Source organism: Pan paniscus, chromosome 8, assembly GCF_029289425.2.
Source record: "Pan paniscus chromosome 8, NHGRI_mPanPan1-v2.0_pri, whole genome shotgun sequence".
In the NCBI taxonomy this organism is placed as follows: domain Eukaryota; kingdom Metazoa; phylum Chordata; class Mammalia; order Primates; family Hominidae; genus Pan; species Pan paniscus.
Genome location: NC_073257.2, coordinates 73,719,055 through 73,726,701, shown reverse-complemented (window position 1 = coordinate 73,726,701; position 7,647 = coordinate 73,719,055).

Here is a 7,647-nt window from a genome sequence, read left to right as displayed (position 1 = left end):
TTTCTCAATTCTAACAATGAACAAATATAATGGCATTAACAACCATAAAGTGCATAGAGATAATTTTAACAATACATTGAAAAATATAAAAAAATTGTTGAATGCAATTAAAGAAAACAAATAATTTGGGAGACACAAGGTTCATGAATTGGAAGATTGAAAACGGTTATGATATTGATTATTTCCAAATGTATTTATTTAACACAATTTCAATTAAAATCCAGGCAGAAGTTTTTATAGAAATTGTCAAACTGATCCTGAAGTTTATGTAAGTACACAAAGAATACAGAATGTTGAAAAAGAATAGAATGTATTCAGAAAACTTATATTCCCTGAGTTGAAGACACTGTCAATGTGTAATGCTTGTATTGGCATAAATATAGACATCTAGATCCAAGAAACAGAATTGAGAGTTCAGAAATAGATGTATGATTATATGGTCAATTTTAAAAAATTGTCAAGATAATTCAGTGAGGAAAGAATTTGTCTTTTAAATAAATGGTCCTGAAAGATATGATCCGGCTGGATATCTGTATGGAAAACAGGATCTTAGGCACTTTTCTCATACCATACACAAAATTTGATTCAAAATGGATCATAGACCCCAATAAGAGTTAAAACCCCACAACCTCTAGAAGAAAACATGTACGAAAAATCTTTGTGGTCTTGGGTAAGGCAAAGTTTGCAAAGACAGGATGCAAAATATATGACTCACCAAAGAAAAATATTTTATAGTTAAAATAAACCAAAATAAAAAGCTTTGGCTTGTCAGAAAACACCATTAATTAAGAAAACTAAAAGATAAGCCACAGATGGGGAAAAATACTTGCAAAACATACATGTTACAAAAGACTTGGATTCAGAACATATAATGAAATCTTACAACTCAATAACAAGACAATCCAGTACGAAATGGGCAAGTTATTTGTAAATGACCAGCAAGCCCAGGAAAAGTTGTTGAACATCATTGGTCACTACGTAAATGCAAATTAAAACCACAGTGATGTACTATTACACACCTGTCAGAATAACTACAATTAAAAACAAGTCCCGGCAAAGATGTGGAGCAACTGAAATCCTCATGAACCACCTGTGGAAGTGCTAAATGACTGTCAGGAGAATAGCAGTGTTACAGAAATGGACTATTCTATCAGCCTAGATTCTGGAGTAATGAGGATTCTGGAGTAATGAAACAAAGCAATAGCCAACACAAAATTTCAATAAGCCAGGAGAGAAATCAACATTTGCTGTTGCTGTTCATGGAGATGTGGGGATTATTACACAGCATACCTTATAAAAGCTGATGAATAGAGTTGTATTTTTACTGGTATATGGTGTTATATTTTGTTTCTTCCTTTTTGTCTTGCCACACAAAAGATTTTTTGTATTCAGGTTTATTGATTTTTTTTTATTGCTTCAAAATTTGAATCATAATGGGAAAGGCTTTCCAACTTTCATGTTGGAAATTAAAATAATTAAAATAAAGTAAATTAAAATAATTTACTTATTTTTCTTCCAGTATAGGTAACATTCTCTTTTTTATATTTATATTCCTGATCCATATGGATTTTTTGTTGATGTATAATAAGTGAGAGGTCTGGATTCAATTGTATCTTTTTCTAGTTATCCAATTGTTCTATGATCATTTACTTATAAGTGCATCATTTTCCCAGTAACTTGAGATGCCATGTTTACCATATATCAAATATCCATATATACTTGCCCTAATTTTGTACTTTCTATTCACTTTCGCTGTCTATTTTTTCTTGCACTAATACCACAATGTTTAATTATAGTGGCCTTATTATACAATTTAAGGTAGTTTTTATTGATTTTTTCCTACATTTTCTTGGCTATTTGCATTTTGAGAATCAAGTCTGTAGCTTAGAAAATAACTTCACATTTTTATTGGAATTACATATTGTAATTTTTATATTAACTTGAATAATATTAACCCTTTATGAGTCAAATCAGCAAATTCAAGAATATAGGGTGACTTGCTGTCTAAGTTTATTTTGCTTGTATCTTCTAATAGTGTTTATTATCTTCTATATATAGATTTTGCACCACATTTATTATTCATTGTATTTCTTGTTTTGCTCACTTTTTTGTTTTTGTTGGGGCATCTTTCCTTCTATTATATTTTCTAATTATTTTTGCATATGTGAAATAATTTTTGCATGCTAATTTTAGATCTTGATTCCTCATGGAACTATATTTTTGTTTGTAATTATATTTTCATTGATTCTTTTCAAGTACACTATCGTAATTCATACATATAGATATATTTTTAATCTTTTCCTTTATAATCATTTTACTCCTAATTATTGTGCTTATTATAACATTGGGTAATTGTATTAGTCCGTTCTCACATTGCTATAAAGAAATACCTGAGACCAGGTAATTTATGAAGAAAAGAGGTTTAATTGGCTCACAGTTCTGCAGGCGGTATAGGAAACGTGATGCTGGCATCTATTTAGCTTCTTGGGAGACCTCAGGAAACTTACAATCATGGCGGTAGATAAAGGGGGAGCACAAACATCCTGTGGCTGGAGTAGGAGCAAGAGAGAGAGAAGGGGATGTGTCACACACTTTTAAACAACCAGATCTCACGAGAACTCACTCACTATCATGAGGACAGTACCAAAGGGGATGGTGCTGAACCATTCATGATGAACCACTGTCATGATCCAATCACCTCCCACCAGGCCCCATCTCCAACACTGGGGATTACAATTCACCATGAGATTTAGGTGGGGACAAGAATCCAAACCATATTAGTAATGTCTCCAAAACAAGACGATATGTTAGTGGAAATGATAGGCATCCTTGCCTTATCCCTGCCTTAGGGAAAATTTATGTTGTGTTTACTACATAATGTTACCATTTGTGTTGAGGACTGGATATACATAGATACACAGACACACCGACACACATGTAATAATTTTAAGGATGAATGCATTGAATTCTATTTCACAAAGTCTTTTTTTTTAAGTTAGAAAATGATGTTGAATTTTCAAATGCCTCTTAAGCATCTAGGAAGATGTATGATTTTGTTTCCTTAAATTTATTCATGTGTTGAATTACATTAAAGGCTTTTTAAAAATTGTTGAACCGTTCTTGCATTATTGTGATGAATTCCACTTAGTCAGGATATATTATTTTTTAATGTGCTGTTTGATTTTGCTTGATCATATTTTATTTGAGATTTTTGCATTGATATTCACAAATGAAACTATCTGTAGTTTTAATCACTTAGGGTTCCAGCTTTCTAGTTTCAATATTATGCTCTAATCATAAAAATCCTTGAATATTTTTCTTCTCTTAGTATTCTCTTTGGTGGTGATATTATTTGTTATTTGCTCACATCATTGATTTGTATAGTTTTTGGGAGAATATATAGAGAAATTAGAATTTGCTGATGGTCATTACATAATATGAACCTGGAATTTTTGTCTTATAATACCAAGGCATGCTTCTTGAAAAAACTTTAGTAATTACAAATGAGCAAAAAGAAAAATACAATAAAGTAATAATGTTAATAAAAGCAACAATCCTTTAGTGTTTTGAATAATTTTTTACAAGATGATTTAAAAACATAGTAAGTGATCAGCATCAGAAAAATAAATGTACCTTAAATACTTCTGTCAGTAGAACATTAGTCTTAAAAGCCTTGCTTTTGGTTTACTAATATATTTTTGTTTCCTTTATAATAAAAACATTTAAAAATATTTTGATATACATAGCTCTTCTATAAACTAATGATTCTATACTGTTGGAAGAGTAAAAGATAGTCTTTTAGAAAATAAGAAATAGCTCATTTTAGTTATACCAGATGGGACCACAATATATTAGTTATATAAACAACTAAAAATTGACTAAAATGAAGGCTATCATTCTTCAGGCATAAAACAAATTTTTGAGAGCTTACTTTAACCTTCCTCTCTAAAAATGTCATTTGTATACTTTCTGAATTCATACCTTAGGTAACAATGTTTTAGATTCTTCTTTATGATTGGATCTTAGTGTCGAATTCAGATACTCTTACATGGATACCTGAGATATATATTTTTTAAGACAGCAAAAAGTATAAAATAAAATATCCATTTTCTGTTTTTTGTTCCTCTGTTTCGCCTTTCTTACATTCCTGTGGGTTATTTACATATTTTATAAAATTTCATCCTGTTTTTTATTTATGGTATTTTTAGTTTCAGTAGGGGTGGTCCAGGTTATAACAATCTGCATATTAGTCTGATGTTATTAACATTTTGCCACTTTGAGTGAAATTTAGAAAGCTTACTCCCACTGGGGTCCCTTTACCCCACTCAATTACTCAATTTAAGAATATAATTGTCTTATGTATTTCTTCTGCATACATTAAGTACCACATTAGAGGGTGTTAGAAATTTTATTTTAATCATCAAACATGATATAAGAACTTTACAAGAAGATTGTCTATTATGTTTATTCCTATTTTTACCCATTCCAATGTTATTTCCTTCCAAAGTTTCAAGCCTTCTATTAATATTTCCTTCCCATTTATAGAACTTCCTTTAGTAATTCTTTTACAGTGGATTTTCTAACAATAAATTTTCTTAGTTTTACTTCTTCTGAGAATGTCTTTATTTTCCCATCATTTTTAAAGGCTATTTTCATCAGACATAAAATTTATATTGAGTTCTTTTCTTCCAATACTTAAAAAATGTCACTTTTTTCTGTCCTCCCTGGTTTTAGGTATGAAACTGGTATGTTCTTATAAGCAATGTATTATTTATTTATGGCCATTTTAAAGATTTTTTCTTTGTCTTTAATTTTCAGAATTTTATTTATGATGTTTGTACCTTGGCATGGATTTCTCTGGGTATTCTATTTGCAGTTTGCTCAGCTTCTTGAGTTTTCAGGTTTATGTCTTTTTCCAAAAGTGGAAAGTTTTTAGTCATTATTTCTTTTCTTTTCTGAGAAGGAGTCTTGCTCTGTCATTCAGGCTGGAGTGCAATGGTGTGATCGCGGCTCACTGCAACCTCTGCCTCCCGGGTTCAAGTGATTCTCTTGCCTCAGCCTCCTGAGTATCTGGGATTACAGGTGTGTGCCACCGCGCCCAGCTAATTTTTTTTTTTTATTTTTTATTTTTAGTAGAGACAGAGTTTCATCATGTTGGCCAGGCTGGTCTCGAACTCCTGACCTCGTGATCCGCCCGCCTCGGCCTCCCAAAGTGCTGGGATTACAGGCATGAGCCACCACGCCCGGCCTGCCATTATTTCTTTGAATACTTTTTCAGTTCTACTCTTTTTCCTCTCCTTCTAAGTCTCCAATGATACTAATGTTTGTTCTTTTGTTTTTGTCCCAAAGGTCCTTGAGACTTTATTTTTATTTTCAATCTATTTTCTTGCAGCTGTTTAGACTGAGAAGATTTTATTGATCTAACTTCAAGTTCACTGATTCTATCCTCTGCCGATCCCATTCTACTATTGAGCACATTCAGTGCGTTTTAAAAATAAATTGGCTGTTGTGTTTTCTAGTTCTATAATTTCCATTTGATTCTTTTTGAATGACTTCTATTTCCTTGCTGAGATTTTCCTATTTGTTCACTCCTTTCAAGAGAATTTGTGATTGTGCATTGAGGCATTTTTATGATGGTTACCTTAAAATCCTTGTCAAATCGCTGTAACATCTGATTTGTCTTGGTGCTGGCTTCTGTTGGTTGCTTTTCTAATTCTTGTTGTGATTTTCCTGGTTTTTGATATGAAAAATAATTTTTTATTGTGTCCTAGACATTTTGGATATTATATTATGAGACTCTGTTTCCTATTTCATAATCTTTTCTGTGCGGGCCATGCCTCTGTTAAGGGGCACCTCAAGGTCTGGGTGGTTGTATGTGTTCAGCTTCTTGCAGGGTCTCATCTATCACACCCTGGCAAAAGTGGGTACTGACTCACACTGCGTGGTTGCTGCAGGGTGTCGATTAAGTTTGGTTCCATACTGAGCCTGAAACCAGAAGAAGAACTGGAGTTGCAATTATTCCTGCCTCCCACTACCTCTTCTGCCTGTTCTGTGCCAGACACGGTGCAGGTTTAGCGTCTCACTGGTCCTGCTGACACCGAGGTAGATGAACAATGGGACAACTATCCCACTGTCAACTACCCTGCCTTCTACTACTTCATTCCATCTCCTTGATGCTATGTGGGTGTGGAGGTTCAGTTCCCCACCAAGTCTTGCTGACACCTGGGGTGGAGGTCAACTGCAGCACAGATTAGCCACAACTGGCACCTCTTTATTTAATCTTGTTGATTGCAGGTGGGAGTGGAGGTTCAGCTCCCCAACCCAGGCTCCACTGCCATAACTCTCCTGGGGAAATTGGAGCACTGCCCATCTTCATCGGGCAGGGGATGGAATACCATCTCCCTGCTTAGCCCCATGGACATCAATCAGATGTGGGGAATCAGAATGCTGCCTATTTTCACCAGGCAGGGGATTGGTTTGGAAGATCAACTTCCCACTGCGTGGCTGTAACCAGAGGAATACAAGATATGATTTTTTCCCCTTCATGTTTGGCTAGAGTTTGGCGGTGTTGCCAAGAAAGTTTTCTAATGTTGGGCCATGTTTCCTGGTCTCTTGGCTTGGGCGGAGCAGGTTTTTCTTGGAGCATTTTGGTTTGTGGCTGTTGACACTTCTGGGTTGGAAGCTTCTGCCTGGCACTGTCTGGGATATGTGGGAGGCAATAAGGAGACGCAGTAAACTCATCACCATGTAGTTCCTCAAGTCTCAAGGTCCCTTTGCAGCCAGCTTTCTTCTTTCCTCCATTTCTGAGACTTCCTATGCTTGTTGTGTTATATCCAGGGCTTTTTTTTTTTTTTTTTAATTTTAAGTGGGGCATTGGAGAGAAATGAAACTACTCCATCTTGGCAGAACCAGAACTCCCTATCATATATTAAGATTTAAAATTTGTAAAAAACACATTAGCCTTTATTTTTTACTTGCACACTGACCTGATCAAAGATTCATTCAGCTGTCTGATCCTCCTTGTCAAATCAGACCCTAGCAGATCAAGAGCAGATCAGGTTTAAGTCATCATCAATCTGTTAAAAGATGGTGAAGGCAGAAACATTTTCCCTAAGTAACTAAGGCAGAATTTTTTAATATGTCTTTTGATGATAAATGATAAGTGAGAATATTTGATTCAGTGACATGTGCAATATTTCCTCTGGATTTATATCTACCGTTTAGCACCACCATGTTTAGTTCATGAACACATTTAATGATAAATATCCCTTTTAGGTTATTTTTTCTATATCTAAAATAGTGGCCCAGTGGGAAGAGGTGGCCAATCTATTCCCCAATGGCTGCAGGTGGAGAAATACTGAGTTCATCATCAATCTTACCCTTCAGTCCTCCAGGGAAGATTATCTTTGCAGAACACTGTAAAGCTAAATAAATTAAAAAGATTATCAGAGAGAGAGATAATAAATCTAAGCATAAGTTCATGATTCTGGGCACTTATTAGAATCACCTGGGGAGTTAGAAAAAAATAACGTTAATGGGTTTTCATTGCCCCAGATCAATTACATAAGAATTTTTTGGGTAGGGCCTGGGCATTGGTATTTTTTAAAGCTCTCAAGGTGAATCTAATGTGCAGCCAAGATTGAAAAT